The sequence below is a fragment of the Nannospalax galili genome, unplaced genomic scaffold, assembly GCF_000622305.1.
Source record: "Nannospalax galili isolate Female #2095 unplaced genomic scaffold, S.galili_v1.0 scaffold488, whole genome shotgun sequence".
NCBI classification, from domain to species: Eukaryota; Metazoa; Chordata; class Mammalia; order Rodentia; family Spalacidae; genus Nannospalax; species Nannospalax galili.
The window spans coordinates 4,851,914-4,874,333 of record NW_008360316.1 but is presented as its reverse complement, the minus strand read 5'-3'; the positions used below and the strand labels follow the sequence as shown (position 1 = coordinate 4,874,333).

The window sequence follows — 22,420 nt, the reverse complement described above, 5'->3', positions numbered from 1 at the left end:
GTGACTCTGACTGTTGCAATATCTAAGTGTTGCAATTTTGGATTCCAAGGGTGGTGATTAGGGAGTGGCAAGCTCTAGGCATCAGTCTCATGATCTGCCAATGGGAGCAAATGTCACAAGGCATGCTGTATGGCTTTCAATAAGACTTTCATCCTAGGTTCAAGCCTGTCTCCCACAGCTGAGAGCTTGTCTTTTAAAACTATTTTATTATTTTATTTTATGTATATGCGTGCATTGCCTGCATGTAGGTAAGTGCACCCATGTTGTGCAATGCCTGTGGAGGACAGAAGAGACCTTTGGATTCCCCTGGAACTAGAGTTATGGACATTTGTTAGCTGCCACTTGGGTGCTGGGATTCAAACCCACATCTTCTGCAAGAACAGCCAGTGTTCTTAATCACTGAGCCATCTCTCCAGCCCCAAGAGCTTGTCTAAAAAAAAAAAAAAACCAAAGAGGAGAGAAATCAAAGAAGATACTGTGAATCAACATCTGTCCCCCATATACACATGCACGTGAATAACAGGTGATTAGAGAATTGATAGCCTCTCCTCTTTAAAGCATTTGGAAGGGAGTTTTTACATTTTAAATTTATTCATTTTCATTTTATATGTATGAGTGTTTTGTCTGCATGTTTGTATGTTCACTATGTGCATGCAGTACCCACAGAGGCCAGAAGGTGTCAGATCACCAAGTACTGAAGTTAGGGATGGTTGTGAGTCACAATGTGAATACTGGAAATTGAACCCAGGTTCTTATCAAGAAATTACTCTCATGGCTTAAGAGATGGCTCAGTGGTTAAGAGGACTTGCTGCTCTTGCAGAAGATGGGGATTTGAATCCCAGCACCCACATGGAAGCTAACAGTCATCTGTAACTTCAGTTGCAGAGACTATGATGCCCTCTTCTGGCCTCCATGGGCATTGCACAACATGAGTGCACTTACATGCAGGTTCATACACATAAAATAAATGAATACTTTTTTTAGAAAGCACTCTAGGCTACTTCTCTAGACCCTGATTTTCTGTCCTTTTTAAACCATACTTTATGCATAGCAATATAATTTACATACTAAATAATACTATATAGAATGATGTGATATAGTTTTAAACAGAAGAATAAAAGGAATGTTTTTCAGATTATAAAACCCCTCCCTGCAGATCAAATTTTTTAAATTACTGTTTTGTGCTAATAAAACAGAAGTTAAGAGCACTGGCTGACCTTGAGAAGGACTTGGTTTGAGTTCCCAGCACCTGCACAGTGGCTAACACTGGATAGCTAACAAACATTTGTAGCTGTAGTTGCAGGGGATCCAATACCACCTTCTGTCCTTCATGAGCATTGCATACATGGGTGCATTTACATACATGTACTCAAAGCACTCCTATACTTAATAAAAATAATTTTTAAGTATCACTTTTTCTACATGAATCAATGAATGCAACAAACAGCTTCAGTGATGAGCTGAATGTCTAATTCCTGTTGCACTTATGGTCAGTGGAATTTAAAAGCTCAGTTTGTATAATTACAGCCTCAAAGGAAAAGGGACAAATGAGTCTTAAAGGAGGATTTCTGTCATGTCAACCCACAGGTCAGAGCTATCATAGGCATGAAGATCTGCTCTTGATTTTCAATGAATGTGTGTTTATATATAGACTGAGAAACAAAGGCAACATATAGCCAGAGCTTGTTACTTTATTTCTGTATTTTCACTCTTGATATTTAAAACTACTGGAAATCTTTCTCCTCAATATTATATTTTCTGGACTAGTAAATTTACTCACTGAATCTTTCTCTGTGAATGTGCAAGATTTTTACCTAATATTTCTTAGTAAACGTTTTTACATATTTTGTTTTTGCATTTATCTATTTATTTTGTTTGCATGTGTGCATGTGTGGGTGTGCACGTGCCTTTGGGATTGCATGTGCAGATGACAACTTTCAGGCATTAATTCTCCTCTAGTGCCATGTGGGTACCAGGAATTGAACTCAGGTCCTCAAGCTTAGTGGCAAGTGCCTTTACTTTCTGAGCCATCTTGCCAGCCCTACTCACAGAATTTTTACCCTGTAGATTTAGACCTAATAGTTCTATTAAATCTTTAAAATATCTTATTTAGACATGTTTTGTAATATCTACAAATAAACCTAGCCAAGTAAACTGAGTAAGATCTTTCTTGGTGCATACTGCTGACGTCACTGATAAACCTGTTACCAAGTGTTATATCTTCCTGGTTTCCTGAAAAAGTAAATAACTCTGCACCAGGAAAGACTTCACTGTTTCCTATAACACAGGCCAGAGTTGGTCCTGGGAGTTTTAACCAAAAACAGGAAAAATCCTCAATTCACAGCTTAAAGCAATTGAAATTGTGAGAAGTAAAAATGTCTGCAGGATCAGCACCCAATTACTGTTTCAAAATTTTTGGTCAAACATGAATCATAAGACATATAATACAATAATGTAAAATTACCTTAGGAAAAGGTCTTTTGCCTCAGTAGATATGTGATTATGATGTGGACTGGCAGCCTTGGTTCTGCTGTGAAATGAATGTTCATGCCCCTCACAAGCTCATCCACTGAAGCAGTAATCACTGATGTGGTGTTTGGAGATGGGGCCCTGAGGAGACAGTGAGGTTGAGGAGAGGGTGTGAGGGCAGAGCACTGTTATTAAGAAGGGACATCTGAGTTCTGTCTCCACCCTGTGCAGACAGGGAAAATGACTACTGTGTGCAGTCAAGGTGAGAGCCCTCCCCAGGCACCCCACCTGCTGGCCTTGAGTTGGAACTCCTCAGCCTCGGAATTCTGGGAGCTAAATGTTTGTGTTTAAGACACCTGGTCTGTGGTAACTTATTACAACAGCCTGAATGGAGACAAAGACCCTTACACAGCTTCTGTCACTAAGAAACACTGTCCTGTCCTTACCTGATCTTAGTTTTCTGTCATTCTGTTTGAAACTATGATTTGCCTTTGTGAAATTCTTCTGTTACCTCTTTTACCCAAACTTCAAATGTTTTTAAACCACTCTTTTCTGTTTTGCTTCTTTTCCTTCCCTCTTCTCCTCTTCCTGTCCATCTCCTTTCCTGTCTTGCTTTCTCTCTCTTACCTCCCCCTCCTCTATCCCTTCTCCCTCCCTCCCGACTTCCTCTCTTCCTCCCTCTCTTCCTCCTTTGTTCTTTTTCCTGGCTCTTTCCCTGGCCCCGTCCCTGGTTTCCTCCATTTGGAGGAGCCATCCTCATAGAGATTCAGGAGCCTGTGAACTCTCAGGGTGAATGTGGCCATCAGGTCTACTCTCAGAGGTTGCAAGCAGCCCGGGACCTCCAATCCCGTGGAGAAAGGCTGAGAGACCTGGCAGCCATGTGTCCTCTTGTGTGGTGGAGCTTCGGTTCTGAGACCACAAGACATCGTCGAGTGTTAAGACCTACCTACCTCAGCACAACTACACCTTTGCATTTCTATTAAAATGAAATGGAAATTTCAAGAACTCAGGAAAAGGAAGTGGGACAGAATTTTCTGGTTTTCATTGTGTGTGAAATAAAGAAGAGTCTTCTCTGGTCTCCTGCTGTCTATAAAGTGTGTGGCCCCGCGCCTGCAAAGGTGGGTCTAACCATCTAAACACTCCTCAAGCCAGATTCTGTCCTCAGTAACTGGAGACAGATGACAGCTGGAGGGTGGCCTTGACCAGCAGAGGCTCTTCTCTGCCTGCCATAGAAGTGGGGGAGGAGGTGGGGTGTTGTGCGCATGTAGTTGTTTCCTGCGTAAAACTCCTGTTGAAAATCATAGTCCCCGCCCACAATAAAATCCGATTCAAACCTCTGCTGTAGCTCTTTTCATTTTAGAAACAGAGATAAGATCCTCTATAATTGATCAAGGCATACATATTTAAAAGAACTAAAACAGAGTTCTTTAGCATAGGATTAGCATTGCTAATCATTTTCTCCCTGACAGATGATCAGCTTTTGAACTTGAAATTTTAGCAAGTTTGTCTGACTGTATTAAGGCCAAGAATTATATTCCATTTTAACCTCCAGTACTCAAAGTAGGACTAATCAATAGGTATAAGGCCATTGTTCAAATTGAGCTCCACACTAGGCCTCAGCAGTTCAGAACGAATCGGCATGGACTCATATTAAATGCCACATGCATTCAGTCTTTAAGTAGGTAGATATGGATACAGAGTAATTTTCCTGAAACCTTTAGAGTCAATCTATTTAAAAAAAGTAGGCTGGGTAGGGCATAGTGGTAGAGTACTTCCTTGGCAGACACAGCACCCTGAATTCAATCTGTAGCACTCCATAAACAAAACAAAACTTAATAGCAGTGACCTGGCATTAACACTGCTCTGCTACTTCCCAGGAGGATTAAATGTGGCAGGGAAGCTGCTCAGATTCATGAGCCATGCATAAAAGCCAGTCAGGTCTATAACTACATTTATAATTTGTCTTTGACAGTGACAAATCATGACTCTGCATTATCGGGAGTATCTCGGGGATTATTTCAAAACTCTCAGAACGCTCCTAGCACTGAAATGACACTTTCTTCACTGGTCAGAGGAAAGGGATTAAGAACGTGTTAGATCCTGACCCAAGTACCTGAAAAAGTATATTAAGCACTCATCATATGATACCTATCTAATCATATTTTACACAAGATATTATTGTTTATGATTTTTGATCATTTTGTTCTTTACTAATCTTTAGCAAATAATGTAATTATGAGAAAGTAAATTTCTGTGGAGATTGCTATAAAAATTTTAAATTCATGACTGAAAAAAATATAAAATTTATGACTATAGTTCCTCCCATGTATAATTATGTAAGGAAGAGATTATTCACTTTGAAAATAATTTTCTAGTCCTTCATTCTTAAAATTCCACAAAATAATAAATCATACTTTCAAAAATAAAAAAATTTTATTTTAATTTTATGTGCATGAGTGTTTTACCTCTTGTATGTAGATGCCCCCATGTCATGTGGTGCTCACAGAAGCCAGAAAAAGGCATCAGATCCCCTGGAATTTGAGTTACAGTTACAGAGGTTGCTAGCTGCCGTAAGGTGCTGGAAAACGAACCTCAGCCCTCTACAAGAGGACAATTAAGAGTCAGGGTTTTTAAATGCTGAGCCATCTTTACTGCCCCTTTCAAAACTTTTATAAGTTAAAAATTCCTTAACTGCTACATGGTTATTTAAAATGAGTTTGCCATATAATTCTTTTATGATTAACCATTCATTCCTGAAGAAATATGAACACGTTAGCGATCAAACAGACAGCATAAATGATAAAATATAACATAAGGAAAACTCATACTCAGAATGAGCTCTATGACATAGCGAATGCTAGTCCTGCAGCCATCCCTATAAAAAAGCATTACAGCTATGAACTTCATAATTATGTAAAGCAAAGCCAACAAAAATGGAGCATAAACAGTAGAAACTTCCTTTTAGGCAAGCCTCTTAGTAAGTAGAACTTAATCTAGGATGATTTGTGTTAATTCTAGGTAATACAAATGTGCTTGGGGGATTTGGTTTCTAAGTCCTGAGTTGAGGCAGAGCTTGGTTTCCAGCTCTTATGTGGATGGCAATCTTGATTACTAGGCACTAGCTTGTAGGAATGCTGGCCAAGGATTCAGTTTAAGTTGAGATTAATAAGGTCAAGTTCTCTGGTGACTAGTCAACAATATTGGATAGAATGCTTTCTTTCATGTTGCCATGGGTAGATTATGTGTTGTTACCACACACCAAAACTGATAGATATGTGAGTTAATTTATACACTGAGAAAGTCACTTAAGGTGTTCTACAACATGCACACATTCCAAAGTATCATCTTGTATGTCATAAATATATGAAACTTTAAAAATATTTTTGACTATGAGAATTTCAAGCAATATATTTTGATCATATTCAAACCCACTCACCCAATCTGCACCCCTATCTTAGCACTCTAACCCCAAATTCATGTCCTCTATTACTACTTTTCTTTTTTTAGTTTTGTTTTTATTGAATTTTTGTGTATTTCATGCAGAACATCTCAATCAATCTTAATCATCTTTATACCTCTGTCCCCACCAGCATCCTCCCATAGCCCCCCCACTAGAGCTCACATACTCTATCATCCCCATTAAGGCCCTCTGTCAAGTCAGTGTCCTCAGCCATCCCCCAGTGCAAGTTTTTCCATTGAGTTCTAGTCAGCCTATCTAGAGTTCCATGTTCTAGGAAGATCAGCTCTTCTTCACCTAGCAGCAATCAGTTGCCAATATTTCTTCAGCTAAGATTAGGGTCTGCTGTTCATTTTTCCAGTTCTATGCCTGAGTTTGCATGGGACTTGTGTATGCTGGCATCATTGCCATAGAATCCTATGAACAGGTTTCCAGGAGCTTGGAGAACTCTGTTTCCATATGGTCCTGCACTTCCTCCCTGGCTCTTATGATCTTTCCGCCCCTTTTCCATGATAGTTCTTGAGCCTTGGGTGGGTGAAGTTTAACATAGGAGTCCTGTCCAAGGACCAGAATTCAGCAGATTCTCAATCTCTACACTTTGATCATTGTGTCTTTTGTGTTCCTGGCCCTCCACTGCATGAGGGAGCTTCATTAATGAGAACTGAGATGTTCATTGGTGTCCTCTTCTTTACCCCTGTTCTCTGTTCCATGAGCCTTGAGTGTAGAGGTTTCATATACTAGTGAAGTAACACAGAGTCAGAAAAATAAACAATGTATGTTCTCCCTTATATGTGGATCCTAGCACCAAATCCTTTTAAGTGAGTATATATCCAGACTTAACTGTAGGAACCAGCATAATAAAATGGAACCAGGGAGGTAAAGAGAAAGAAAGAACCCAAGGGAGAAGAACAGTAGGAAACAGGTGCTACTAAGGGAGAAATGGATAAAATGGGATTATTTAAATGGGAGGGGGAGGGAGAGTTATACAAGGAATCTTGGGGATAAAAGGGAAAGAAGGTGCTTGAGAGAGGTGGGACCAGAAAAGACTGGTATTATCAAGGGAGAAATGGGGAAAATTGGGGCACTTTAAATAGGGAAATCATGGTGGAGTGCCGGGGCGGTGGGTCTCTGTTCTCTCTTCCTCCACGGCTGCGGGTGCAGGCGGCTACAGATCGGCGGGTCCGCAGCGGCGGGTTCTGTGCCAAGCGGCAGGCGGCTCTGCACCAAGCTGCGGGAGGCTCGAGCTAGCTGCGGGGGGGGGGGGCTCCCCCTCCGCTCGTGTGTCATTGGCCACTGAGCTACGAGCGCAGGGAGTGCAGGAGCAGCGAACGCAGAAGCGGTGCCAGTGAGTGTTGACGGAAGTCAGCTTCTTCCGGGAAGACTGATCACAGGCTGGTCCCAGGCGCAGTGAAACACAGCTCCAGACACAGTGAAAACAGCTCAGCCAGATTCAGTGATACAGCTCCGGTTTATTAGGGGGAAACTAGAGAATTTATAGTGTGGAGGCAGTAGAAAAAGCTTCAGTTGATAGGTGCTCCGTAGTATGCTTTATTTACATGTGGCGGTGGGCTTCTTTCAGGCTGTCAGACAGTGCCTGATTATCACATAGAAAACACCTGGTAGTTTCTATGCCAGAGGTCATGTTTTAGATAAGGCATCTATGGCGGGCACTTCAAGGTGAGCCAGGAAGAGAGCAGGAGGGCCCCTGCTGAAAAGGAGAGTCTCTCCATCAGGCGCCAAGCCGCTCAGGCTATCTGGACATGGAGAAACTGCAACCCTAACAGCAGGGTTCCCTAACAGTGTAGTGTTAGACAGTGAAAGAGAAAGGAGAGATAAATAATGCCCGCTAGTTGTTTTAAAACCAGAAGGAAAATTATAGTAGTCCAACAACCTAATGACAGATTACACATACATTATCTCTACATGAGTCCATGTGTATAGCTACAGGCTACATAACAACAAACAGTGCTAGACAGGAGAAACTTCCCTTTGAGTTGTTGGCCAGGGTGGTCCAAGAGACTCCCAAAATTATTCAGACTATTGCCATAGCCCTTGATGGCCTCCCATAACTTGAAGGTAAGACCCTACTGCTGAAGACAGAACAAACTTTGGGCACAGGATTTGGAGCAATAGAGCTGCAACTGACCTGCAATCACGTCCCCTGAAGGCGAGCTCTCATAGCTTTGGAGAGCACTATGAAGATGTCAAGGGAAAGCATCAATTGATGGTCAAACATCAGCTTCAATACCAAATAACCACATCAGTGGCCAGCACAGCTATGTCATTGGTACAGTAGTGGCACTTTTATCTTGGGGATAATCAACAGCTACCTAATTGGACTAAAAGTCCACTCAATGGGAGGAAACTCCAGTGTGGTATTGTAAACAACCAAATACACTTGGCTGGAGTGATCATAGATCTTAGAGAAAACCTCAAGACTGTCACATCCCTAGACTAATGTGATTTCTTACTAGGTGCAAAATATGTATCCTTATATTTACAGACAAATATCCCAGTCACCACTCATCAAAGAAGCTCATTTTGCACCAGTTAGAGATGATTACCAAGTACCACAACTGGTCACACAGAGACATTGTCTATGAATTTCCCAGGCCTAAGTGACACATTACTTTTCTTTTTAAAGGCCTATCAAGTCTAATTTGTATTTGTTAAATGCTCTTGAGTATGGGTCCATCCCCTGAAGCCTGTCAACCTATGCAATATCATCCCCTTAGAGAAAATTGACACTCTCCCAGGAGTTATCAGTTGCCAAGAGTTTCTCCACTAGGGCTGGGACTTCTTGCCCACCTCCCCCATTCATGGGGGGCTTTGTCTGGCTTAGCTTAAGCAAGTCTTGTGCATGCTGTCACAAGTGTCATGGGTTCATGTGTGAAACTACCCTTCTGTGTCCAGACAACATGGTTTCTTTGTTTTCATCTACCACTTCTGATTCTCACAATCTTTCCACCCCATCTTCTGCAAGCCTTAGAGGAGAGGGTAGTGATACAGTATCTCATTTAGGGCTGAACACTCTACAGTCTCTTATTCTCTTCACACTGACTAATTGTGGGCCATCTACTGTAAGGTGAGAGTTGAGAGATTTGGTAATCCATGGGTATAACAAGTCATTAGGAAACCAGACCCCACAAGCTAGCATATAAAAGAGCAATTCCAGAAATGGGCTCCCTTTTTTGGCATTGTTGATCGAGGAGGTTCTATAGACCCTCAAACAATACTAGTCATTGCCCCTGTTCTTGATTATCCACTAGAACTCGACAGTAAGACCATATTCCTGAAGACATTATCTATTTGAGTTTTAGAAAAAACATGAGAGGTCAAGCTGGTACCTACTTCAAATCTTCATCTCTACTGGATAGCTTTCATGGTGCCGGAAGGTGCTATGCATGCAACCAGAGGAAAAAAGTAGTCATCAACCTTACCCACCTGTGAACCCTGCAAACTACAATAATGACTGGCCTGGCAAGATATACCCACTTTTGTAATAGTGGCAGTAGTGTTATGGGAGTAGCCAAACACCTTCTGATTAGAGTTAAGATCCACTTCACAAGATGGAACCCATACCTGGCAATGTTATCAAGGCCCCAGGAGCCTGTGGCTAGATGAGTCACAGGCTGTAGGAGAGAACACACTGCTATTATTCTGCTAAATAGACACAATATTAAATATATAAAATTTTTGTCAAATAACAATAAGTAGAGCCTGGAGAAATGGCCAGGTCAATAAAGTGCCTGCCACGTAAAGATGAGGATCTTGGTTCAAATTCCCAGCATCCATGTGAAAGTTAGGCAAGGCTGTGTGCATCTGTAAGAAGAGTGCTGTGGCTGAAGGTGGGGGTCCAGACAGACTAATTCCTGGATCCCAGTGGCCAGCCAGTGCAGATGAATTGATGAGTTCCATGTTGAGTAAAAGACCTTGTCTCAAAAAACAAGGAGGAAAATCATGGGAGACATCTGGAATCAGTATCTAACTCACACACACACACATGTAGGCACATGTACATGTGTACACATCCACTAAAACATTAAATATGATGTAGACATACACACAAAAACAAATTTAATTAAGATACACCAAAAAGGGCTCATAGAACTACCATATGAGTTCTAGTGATATAAAAGAATTCTTATTGTATTTAAGAAAATTACATGAAATGGCAATTGCAATTTGGAAGTGAAGTCATTTTATTTCAGGTGTCAATACAACACATTCCTTTATTTTTATCCCAAGGTTATAAATGTCTTCATAGGCTTGCAAGAAAATGCTGGGGTTGTACAACAGTACACCCCCAGGAACTGGGAAAGCTGGTAGAAGTCTACCCCACCGTGATCAAGTACAGTTTTCAAAGGCCTTTCACCTCATTTTTATCTCTGCGTAAATCACAGGTGATTAGAAGTGAGATGACAATTTCCATTGCAATGTTAATATATACCATGTAAGGAACTATCATAGGCCAGCATGGCCATCCTTTTAAATGCATGTGTGATCATATTTAAAAAAAGTGATTTTCATAAAACAACAAATTTGATTTTGTTCTACCTTTGTACCACCTTTAATTGGTGGTTTTAAAATTATTTTAAGGTAATCAGACCTCCTAGTTTGACTGATGTCTGCATTATTGGCAGGCCAATACAGTGTAATAGTGAAATGGTTACTCGGGTTTGTTTGTTTGTTTGTTTGTTTTAACCCAGAGCAAAATGTGTCTTTCTGTGGCATTCTCACACATGCAGATTTCTTCTGTTCTCAAATCCATCTGGCCTTCTTCCGTCTGGTATAAAATTCTTAATTTACTGTATCTTAATTTGATGTGTCTTTAATCCCCTTGAGCATGCATTTGCTCATTTTTGCTCATTTATACTTACTTAATTCCGCATACATGGGCATGTGTAAACATTATCTTCTTGCTACTATTTGGAACAAGCCTTTTGGTGAGATCAATCATCCTAGTTTGCTTTCTATTACTGTGATAAAACACTCTGACCAAAACTAGCTTGGGGTAGGACTGGTCTGTTGCATCTTACACTTCCAAACTGACAGTCCATCTTTGAGGGAAGTCAGGCCAGAACTCAGGGCAGGAACCTGGAGGCAGGAACTGAAGCAGGGACTATGGAGGAGCGCTGCTTACTGACTTTCTTCCAGGCTCACGTTCAGCTACTTTTCTTACGCAGCCCAGGCCCACCTGCCCATGGGTGGCACTGCCCACAGTGGTCTGCACCCTCCCACATCACTCAACAATCAAGAAAAGGCCTCAGGGACATGACCACAGGCCAGTCCATTGGCAGAAATTCCTCGATTGAGGTTCCCTCTTTCCAGGAGTGTCAAGTTGACAACTGCAGCTGTCCAGTGCATCAATCAACAATAAAATAACTTTTTAAACTGTATTTCATTCATTCATTGTTTCATCATAATTTTATGCCATCCTGAATTTTCGAATTGTGTCAGCTTCCTGTCTTACCACTTCTTACTAAACAAAGAATGGCAGTAAATGCAGGCACATATCTGCTTAAGGTGCTGAAGATAACTGATGATTCTTAGCTTGCCCAGAAACAGGACATTTGTCCCACCCCTTCTGAGACTCAGGGAACATGGCAGAAGAGGGGAGCAGAAAGAATGTAAGAGCTAGAAGTTGGGGAGAAGGACTCTGAAATTTTGCCTCCAGGACACGTTAGAGCCATTGCAAACATGATGTCACAACAGCAGAAGTTGCCTGCACTGGGCCTGCAAAGACTGGATCTGTCAACAGCCAATCATGAAACAGCCCCTCTTCTCTCTGCTAAAGTATTAGCCACTGATGGATTCTGGAGGAAGGGCAGTCAATGTCTTCATTTGTGTACCCAACAATGAGTCCCCCAGCAACCTACTCCTACTTCCAAACTGCTAGTTTGGACTAGGATCTTCCAAACTCCTAGTTCCACAGACTGCCCTGGCTAAAACTGGAACAGGAAACAAGAATAGGGGAAGAAGCTGCTGTGGAAGAAGAGGCTGTGACAGGGAGGAAAGAGACAAGGGAGAGTGATGATGCGTATAATCCAGATGAATTATAAATAAATGTAAAATCGCCACAAAACAAAGAGGTTAATCATTTCTTTAAAGCACAGAGTCTGAACCATTAACAAATGGGGAGGGGGGGTGAAAAAGCAGTTCTAAGAGTCAGAAGATTATTGTATGGAAACCTCATTACCAGCCATGGGTTACCTCCTGTGATAGCTAATGTTGGTTTCCAACTTGACATGCCTGGGAAGGGAAATCTGAACTGTGGGATCGCCTCCACAAGATTGGTCTGTTGGTGTCTGTAGGGCATTTTCCTTTTTAAAATGTACTGGCATTGAATTTTTGTTCTTTTCCTACAAAACATTTTAATCATCTTTATACCCCCTCCTCCACCCACACACCTCCATAGTCCCCCCACCCCCACTGAATTTCATGTATCCTGTCATATATCTTAAGACCTATCAAGTCAAGTTTGTGTACTCAGATGTCTCCACAGGGCAAGTTCATCCACTGGAGTCTAGTCAGCCTATCTAGAGTCTCTCCCTTAAAGAATTATCAACTCTCCCTCATCCAGCATAAATCAGCTGCCAATAGTTCTTCAGCTAAAATTGGGACCTGCTACCCATTTCCCAAGTTCTACGCTGGGTTTTTGTCTGATTGGGTTTGTATAGGTTTTGTGCACACTGTCACCACTGTTGTAAGTTCATATGAGCAAGTTCCCAGAAGCTTGGGAGGCTGTTTCCTTATGATCATATACCAAACTTGGCTATTATAGTCTTTCTGTCCCTTCTTTCCACAATGGACCCTGAGCCATGGGTGGATGAGGTTTAATATAGGAGTCCTATCCAGGGACACATTCTTTGAAGTCTCTTATTCTCTCCCCTTGGCCAACTGTGGCCTTCTGTGTGCGTCATCCTCTGTTGCCTGAGAAGGCTTTGCTGGTGAGAGTTAAGAAATACTTTAGTATTCTCTCTAACCCCTTTCTGCTGTGTTCCATGAGCCTTAGGTATAGAGATTTCATTATGTAAGTATCACTTAGGGTTTGGTATCTCTCAGATTCTTACTTTCTGTGTATAACCAGTTGTAGAACTCTGTAATAATCTCCATCTACTGCAGAAAGAAGTTTCTTTGATGAGTGATGAATGGTACATTTGTCCATAAATATAATGATCCATGTTTAGCACACAGTAAGAAATTACATTTATCTAGGGATGTGACAGACCTAGGGTTTTCTCTAGGATCTATGACCTCCCCAGCCATGTGTGTTTGGCTGTGTTTACAGTATCATTCATGAGTTCCCTCCCATTCAGAGGGCTTTAAGTCCAATTAGGTAGCTGTTGATTACCCCCAAGATAAAAGTGCCACTACTGCACCAATATAGTTTGTTGTACCAGTCATTGCTGTGGTTATTAGGCTTTACAGCTGGATTGAACCATTGATTGATTTTCTTCCTTGGCAGTTTGTATAGTATCCTCCAGAATTATGAGAGCTAGTCTTCAGGGAGGAGGCTTCCAGGTCATCTCCAGTTGCTCCAAGCTCTGTGTCCCAAGTATGTCCTGTCTTCAGGAATAGGGTCCTCCCTTTGAGTTCTGGGAATTAATCAAGGGCTATGGCAATAGCCTATGTGATTTTGGGATTCTCTTGGACTGCCTGACCAACAACTCAAAGGGAAGTTTCTCCTGTCCAGTTCTGTGTTTCTTCTGTGTTTCTTGTTGCATAGCCTTCGGGTGTACCCAAGCACTCATGTTCAGATACTGGATGTGTATTTTTCAGTAGGTTTTTGAATTAATACATTTCCCATTTTCACACCACCTAAGCTTTATTCTCTCTCTCTCTCTCTCTCTCTCTCTCTCTCTCTCTCTCTCCAGTTAAAGTACCCCCATTTTCCACATTTTCCCTTTGATAATTCCTATCTCCTATCACCCCCCCTCTTGAGCTCCTTCTTTACCTTTAGCCCTTTAGTTCCTCATATACCCGTTCCCTTCTCCCTTCCCAGTTGAATACTCCCATTTTCCCCACTTCCTCCTTAGTGGTTGCATAAGTTTGTAGTTCCACTAGCCGTGAATGAGTGTTCCCCTTTCTCCACATCTTCTCCAGCATTTGGAGTCTTTTGTTCTCTTGATCTTAGCAAGTCTGACTGGGGTAAGATGAAATGTTAATGTGATTTTGATTTGTATTTCCCTAATTTCTGTACAGCAAAAAAAACAACCAAGGAAATGAAGAGGAAACCCACAGGAGAGGAAAAAACCTTCAACAGCTATACCTCTGACAGAGGATTAATATCCAGACTATATAAAGGACTCAAAAACAAAGAAACAAGAAAACAAATGATCCACTAAAAAGATCAAGGTCCTGAACAGAGTATTCTCAAATGAAAAAATAAAAATGGCTTAAAAACACCTTTAAAAGTATTCAACATCCGTATTAATTAGGGAAATGCAACCACTATGGAAAGCAGTGTGGAGAACTCTCAAAAAGAACAACAACAACAAAAAAACTAAAATTGAATCTACCATATGATCCAGTTATTCCACTCCTTGGCATATACACAAAGGTCTCATCCTACTGTAGAGATACCTGTACATCCATTTTGTTGCTGCTCTTTTAACAACAGCGGAGAAACGGGAACAACCTTTATAAATGTCCCTCAGTTAACAAGTATATAATAAAAATGTGATGTATTTATACAATGGAGTTCTACTCAGAGGTAAAGAAAGGCAAAATTATGAAATTTATAGGAAAATGGACAGAACCACTGAGTTTTGTTTTTGTTTTCAGACAGGGTCTCCCTGTAGCCCCAGCTAGCCTAAAATTCTGTGAGATCCTGCCTCTGCCTTCTGAGTGTTGGGATTAAAGGCGCACATCACCACACTTTGCTATGAACCCGCTGATTTTAAACAAAGCCACCTGTATACACAGGTTTGGAACTTTCACTGGAGCTTGGGGGGCTCTCGTTTGGTAATGACTCTCCCTGCCTCAGACACCATCGGTTGCCAACAGTTCAGCAGGGAAATGTAAGACTGATGAGTCTCTCCCTGATCAACGACCAGATAGTGACTCAGGCCCAGGTTGGTGTAGGTCACGTGCAGGCAACCTCAGCTTCTGGGAGATCATGCTTGCAGATTTTTCATATTCAGACACTTCAGGGCCCTTCTCCCAACTGGCTCTAACATTCTTCCTTCTCTCCTACAATATTCCCTAACCTTGGGCAGGTGGTATAAATGTCCTGTTTGGGGCTCACTCAACAGTCACTTATTCTAAGCATCTTGAGGCAACCATGAATCTCTGCATTCTATGCTGTTCACTAAGAAGCTTCTCTAGTCAAGGTTGAGTAGGGTTCTTCTGTGGGTATGAACACAAATATTTAAACTGCAGGTTGGTGCCACATCAATTTAGCTAAACAGCAGCCATGAGCTCCCCCTACCACCTATAACCTTCCCAGAATGAGCTACTGACCAAATTTACAGCTATTAGTAATTGATGAATGTTGAGAAAGAGTCACTCTCCTTTGGGGATGTGGCCCCTGGTAGGTGGCCTCAGTGACACCCACACACCTATGTGCACGTGGGAGATTATTAATAACAAAAAATAAAAAGAAGGCATAACCTGGGAGAGAAATGAAGTGAAGGGCATCAGCTGGAGTTGGAAGGAGGCACTGGTGGTAGGGTATGACCAGTATACACTGTATAAATGTGTGGAACTTTCAAAGAATAAAGAAAAACATTTTAGCCGGGCATGGTGGCGCATGCCTTTAGTCCCAGCACTTGGGTGGCAGAAGCAGGCAGATCTCTGTGAGTTCAAGGCCAGCCTGGCCTACATAGTAAATCCAGGCCAGCTATGACTCCAGGGAGACCCTGTCTCAAAAAATAAAAAAAAAATTTAAAAATAAAATGCTTAGCAACTAATTCAACTAAAATAGTGATAGATTTTTTACAACAAAAATTATAATAAATGAAGTAAATGGAATAAGAAAAAAGCAACATAGGATAATTTATTCTTTTTGTTTTACATTTTAATTGAGCTGTCCATGACAGAGGAATACTCTACCCCAGCTTAATTACATCTCAGCGCCACAGAAGTCAGGCTACAGAGTGAATCACTATTAGTCACACACCCAGCATGTGTTCTAGATGGAGTCCCTCTGGAAGGAAGAGGAGTTCCCCAAGGAAAGGAAGTTCATCTAGCCAGTGCCTGGAGCCCAACCTGGCCAGTGGTAAACATTCAGTTAACCAATGAATACCAGTTGTCAGAAGACAGAAGGATTTGCTTTACCACAGAGTGTTTACGTCCGAGGTTCCACCAACTGAAAATGACACCTTCGAAGCAGCTTTATATTTGGTCACTTCCCATGTGAGCCTGTGTGAGATCATGGGCATTACAGTAAGTTACAGTGAGAAAAAGAAGCTATGGTGCAAGGCCACTTTGACATACTCTGGACATGCAGGTTATTGGTTCAAAATGCACCAAGTCCCAAATGTTCAACGACTTTAAATAACAATCTTGCCTCCCCAGTCCCAAAGCACTTCAACTGAGACCTATAGTAAAAAAAAAAAAAAAGCGCTCACTCTGCTATGACCCACCTACTGAATGTATCCTCCAATGTATTTGAAAAGTGTCTTGATTTATGACTTTTCTTTGTTCTGTTACTATAAAAATGTAAGGCAACTGTTACCACACTGGAACATGGTATTTGGGGAAACCTAAATCTGTGTTCCTGGGCCATGGTCACTCATATTTGGCTCCAGAATAAACCATCTCTTTATTCTTTAAGGTGAGAGCTGTTTGTTTTGACGACAGCACCAGGTACCCTTAAAGGCTAAGCCATCTCTCTAGTACTAGAATTTATATTGTTTAAAAGTTATAAGCAAAAATCTAAGTAAATGGGAACTTTTTCATAGCATATTTTTATTCCAGTTTCCAAGAACACAGAAGAAACAAGAAATTAAAACAAAGATTTCCTCTCCCTGTAGTATCAATAACCATAAAATAAAACAATTGAAATCAATAGAAAATTATTGCACTAATAGGAGCTTTTAGGTTCAATGGCTTTCTGTGAAAATCACAGTGAAGTCTCATCACAGCAGTGTTCGGGATACAGAGGCCGCCTCTTCAGAGTTGATCTGCATTCCTTGCCTGTTACCAAATTTGTACATCTTTACTTTAGTTTGAGGTTCTTGATATAGCCTGCGTGAGTCATTTGCTCCGTATGTAAACTAAAATTATTTTACCACTGTCTGAAACCTGTGTCCACTTTCATAATGATGAACAGGCATGGAGTGTGTGTAAACACTTTCCAAGCTGTGCTACGCAAACTTTCCTCTAAAAGTGCCCAGAAAAGTCTGAGCCATGTTGATGGCTGTCCATCCACAGCTGTGCTTCCTGTCACATGTGGTGACTTGTTCAAGACATGCTGGAAGGTCCAACTGCACTTCTTCCTCAAGCAGCATTTCCACCTCCACATGCCAAGTCACACTTCTCTAGGAAAAGGAGGTAAGGAGAGTTAAGTAACTAGATTGCACCATGTTTGCCTGAGTTTCCCTGATAGTTTCTTGTGTGATTTCAATTTTTCCCCACGTCCTTCCCTTCCAGTCCTTTTTATATGACCAACATGGTATCATTGGCAAATATCTGCATAGGCTGTCTTCAACCATTTTTTCAACTAAGACAAATTTTAGAATTTCATGTCTGTCTCTGCGTTGTCCAGTTTTGTCACCAATCCTCCTAAATAAGGTAAGCAGCCCCTCCCCCCCAAGCCTACAGCTATTGAGCACTTTCTGTGTGCAGGATTGTTTCAGGTACAGCAGTAATCACACCACATTTGCTCCTCCCAACCAGCTCATAAGCCACTTCAGGTAATGTTTCCATTATGTGAGAAACAAACCAAGAATCAGAATGTTTCAGTAAATTAAGCAGCATCACATGACTAGTAAATTGAATCCAAATTAAAAACAGTAATATAGATCCCTATCTTGTCCCCTAAACCACAGCTACATAACAATTGAACTAACCATTGTTTTAGGGTGTTTTTCTTTTTGAGACAGGGTTTCCCTGGAGCCCCAGCTGGCCTGGAACTATGTAGAGCAGGCTTGCTTCAATCTCACAGGGGTCTGCCTGCCTCTGCCTCTCAAGTGCTGCTCCACATCCTGGGTAGGAGGTCTGTGCTTCAGCTCCTGCTTCCAGGTTCCTGCTCTGAGTCCCAGCCTTGGCCTACCTGAGTGATGAACTGCGACCTAGAAGATGTGAGATAAAATAAACCCTTTCCTTCCCAAGCTGTTTTTGGTCAGTGTTGTTGTTGTTTTTTTTTGTTTTTTTTTTTTCAAACAGTTTTCTTTATAACGTGCTACCTAGTGCAAGGCACATGTCATACCAACACTGGTTGCAAGAGCAGTCCACTGCCACTCTGAACAAGCTCATTTCCCCTGTCCCATTTTGCTAAAAGAACAGCAACTCAAGCTGCAAAGTTAAGGGCACAATCCTAGGAAAACTGAGTCTATGGATCCGCCTAGTAAAGATCTGAGGTTGTTGTCAGAACAGTACGTGCTCTCTGTTCCATCAGCAGCAAAAGTACTTGAGTTCAAATGATGCAACGTAAAGTTTTAGGCTGCAGCACTACCAGCTTCCAGAGCAGTGATACACTCTTCCTTGCATAAACACTATGAAAGGCCAACCAAGGACTGGCAGCCACCTGCCAGTCCTTGTCTTCTAACCCTGGCACACCTGAGCCATATTTTCCTCAAAAAACACTGCTGTCATGAAGAAGACTGCTCTTGATTGCAGCCCAAATCACAGGAAGGAGTCTCTTTACAGAGGTCCAAATCTCAGACTCGTAGAATGAGTGAGATGCTACAAGAAGCAGCGAGAGGCCCTACTTGTTGTTTCTCTTCCAGTAGTACCGTGTCATTGATTCTTGTATAAAATTCTGAGATGCTGGCTCTGCGTGGCTTTCCTCTGTAACTCTGTGGTCAGTGTCACCAGTATCATTGTCAGCTTCCTCATCCTCTTCATCCAAAGTCCCTCGAGTCAGGATCAAGTCAGAAGGGTCCAGCACAGGAGATACACTGTCTTTGGCCATCCCTGTGTCCAAGGCTACAGAGCCCATATCTTCCCAGAGGCATTCCAGTTGCTCTTTCTGCTGGTCACTCTGTGCACTTGCCAGTGACTTCTTCAGACTTTCATATTCAGGACAATATTCCCTCTCATACTCTTCTGCAGCACTGGTGACTTGCACACAGAGTTCATCAAAGCTAGTGCCCACCACAGCAGAGACACCCTCCACCCTGAGTGAGCTGTAAAACTCATCTAACACCAGGCTCATTGAACGAGTTAGGTTACTGACATATGTAGTCTCTTGATTCAAGGCATCTTGGAAAGCCTCAAAATCCTGCATACATTCCACTGCAAAGCTGTGATCAGTGATGTCAGTCTTGTTCATGACCACAATGAAAGGCAGCTTGGTTTTGTATAAGATGCTGCATGCACACAGCATACTGGACATGAAGGTCACTGGGTTAGTACTTTGTGATGTGTCCATTACATAGATGACCACTGTTGGAAATGAGAATGCCAAGGCCTCAGTGATGATTGTTCCAGAAACTGACCAGGTGACTACTTCAATCTGTCCAGGTGTGTCAATCAGGACATATTTGGATATATTCTGGGCCTTTTCAATAAATTTCATCACCTCATCAAACCTGGTAGCAAAGAGATTGAGTGAGTTCGCTATGTCATCATTTGGCCTGAGTCCATATTATTTCATGACTTCTTTATTCTTCACGGTGTCACGAATATCAATATTGGCAGGAAAGGGGACTTCATGCACAGCTGGTCCCTAGGTTGATCACATAGGGTGGAGAGCCTTTGTTGTGCAGGTGTCCTGTGAACCTCTGTACAAAGGTAGTTTTCCCAGATCTCACCATTCCCAACACCAGCAGATTACACAGGGAGCTGAGAAAGTCCAGAAGCTTGGGGCGCCTTGGGAGCCACGGGTGTCACCATCTTTTCCAAGTTTTGCAATAGAAAGCTGCACCAACCACACCCAGTGAGCTCAGCATTATTTATTAAGTTAATAAAGAACTATGATTACCAAGGACCCTGATGCCCAGATTCGTGAAATCCAGTCTATCTCAGGTTATTTTTCCCTTGATCTCTGTTGTATACACTGGCTAAGATCAGAAACCATATATAAGTCTCTCCGATTTATGGGAAGAACCAGGGTTTCTGTGGGCTGTGCAGATTTGCATCTTTACAGGGCTTTATTTCCTTCAAAACCCTGTTTTGTTTTCCATTTTGTCCAGATGCAGAGTTAAAGGAAACAGATAAATCAATGGAGATTTTCATTAGGCTGACTGCAGTCTTCTGCCTGAGTTTCATAGTCTGGAGTTCCAATTCGGTGTGGCACACATTGTGTGGCTGGTGCTTGATGGGGATGGGAGAACAGGGACCTGTGATTGAGTCCTCAGTTACCTGAATGGTAACTGGTAAAAGTTAGCACCCTGTACAGTTGAGTGTAATTTCCAAAAGTCTTTGTCATCATTAATGTTGTTGAGTGAATGCCAGGTGAGTATAAATGCAACATCCTGTCCTCTTAGCAAGGTGAGCATCTGCTCACTGGGGATGGAACTGTCACAGGAAGGCATCTGAGACCCATCGTATACATCTGTGCACAATTCAGGGAAGCACCTCTCATTTTGGTAAGCACATGAATGACACCCACTAGACTTCCACAACCTCAAATTTCTGAGGTTGTGAAAAGCTACTTTGTATCTGTTTGCCTGTCCAGCTACCCTTCAACTTACTAGGGCCATCCTTTTATTTTAATGCATGTGTGTCTGTATTTAAAGTGGGTTTCTTATAGACAGTGTACAGATTTGGCCTGCATCTTGTTCCACTCTGAATGCCTGTCATAAACATAGTCAATTTCAAGTGTTAACATTTAAGATTAAAGCTTGCTAGTTGGACCCATATTTTTCATATTTGTTATAGTTTATTAGTAATTACCCTTGTAGTGTATTGTCCATAACTTGTCTGCCATTTTTGTCAATTATGCTTCTAAATAAACCATTTCATTGCCCCCTTCTTTATCAATTATACTTTCTTTATAAAGTCTTTAGTTTTTACTTTAGATTTATAGTCAAAGCAATCGAACTTCATGTTGACTTAATAATTTTGCTTCATGTGCTATAGGATTTATTGTAATAACAAAATATTCTTTAAAAATTTTATATATTTAACTTGGAACAGCACAAAACAATGCATTCTCTGAAACATTTTACATATGTGTAAAAGCATGTCCCACTGTCCTTTGCCTCTCTTGCCTGCTGTCTTTAAAAATTATTCTGAAGTACCTAGTGCTGTCTCGGGCATATTTCCCACACTTCCTAACCTATAGCTCCAAACTAATAAGCTACTTAAATACCTCCATTTAATTAGAAGGAAACTGAGTCATGAACATATTTAATATTTTATCCATAGTCACACAGCTAGTAAGAGTCCAGAATTCTGCCAGGTGACTCTGCCACACCCTCTGCTTCTTACCACCTGTGTTGATTCTGTGCCTCCCAGAGCTGTCCTGGTGAAGACCCCATATTTATGGAAGTCTCTCATTCCACCAACTTCCTTCACTTACAGTCTCTGTGTCTTGGGCCATTTCCTTCTTGGATCCTGAAGAACATGCTGAGCGAGACTCACTAGCCATATAAAACTCCTTTCGCATTATCTTGGGAATACAAAGGCTTTCTGGTGACTGTGAAGGAGCCTGCTAGGACATTGGCTTCTTTCAGACTGTCTGAGGTATTTCTCACTGACAGCCTGATAAAAGAAAGGGCCAGTGGAGAAGTCAATACCCAAAGGTTCCTGACTTAGTACTGGCTTCATCAACCTTCCTTCCCCATGTTCACCAGGTCAGGATTCTAGGGACCCACTGTCCTGAAAATTTGGTGTGCACCCTTACCAGTTAAATCCACTTTCAGGATCAAACTGTGACTTACCCAGTCTGGCAGTCAATAGCTGCCTTCGTGATGGGCATGAGAACACCAAGGGTTTCACAGGGCTGTTAGGAGGAGTGGGGGGAAACTTAGAGGAGTTATAGAGAGGGGGAGAAACAATAACAGGTCATTTAGTGGGATGTTTGTCCATAGAGGAAGAGGAGGCCATTCGGACCATTAAGATGGAATGGAAGGAAGTGTTCTTTATAGGAGGGAAATAGGTAAAGCGGGAAACAGAAAGATTATTGGTCTGTATGGCAGATCTGGAGGTGGAAGTCTGAGCAGGCAGGAATCGAAGGAAAGTTATATTAATAGAGGGAGGAGGAGATGAAGGAGAAAGATTGCGCAGAGTTCCCAAAGGCCTGGGATGCTTTCTAGTCATCTCTTCAGAAGACTTTCCCCAAATCTGTAACTGAGCTTGTGCCAGGACCCACTGAGACATTTATCTCACAGATGACCAATGGCCTCATGCCATGACATAGTGCCCATTGTGATGCGTGCA

At 41.8% G+C, this 22,420-nt stretch overlaps 1 pseudogene; it reads right to left on the bottom strand.

Moving 5' to 3' along the window:
- Positions 1–18,800: 18,800 nt before the first annotated feature.
- LOC103727188 lies at positions 18,801–19,930 on the bottom strand (annotated as a pseudogene).
- Between the last annotated feature and the right edge of the window lie 2,490 nt (positions 19,931–22,420).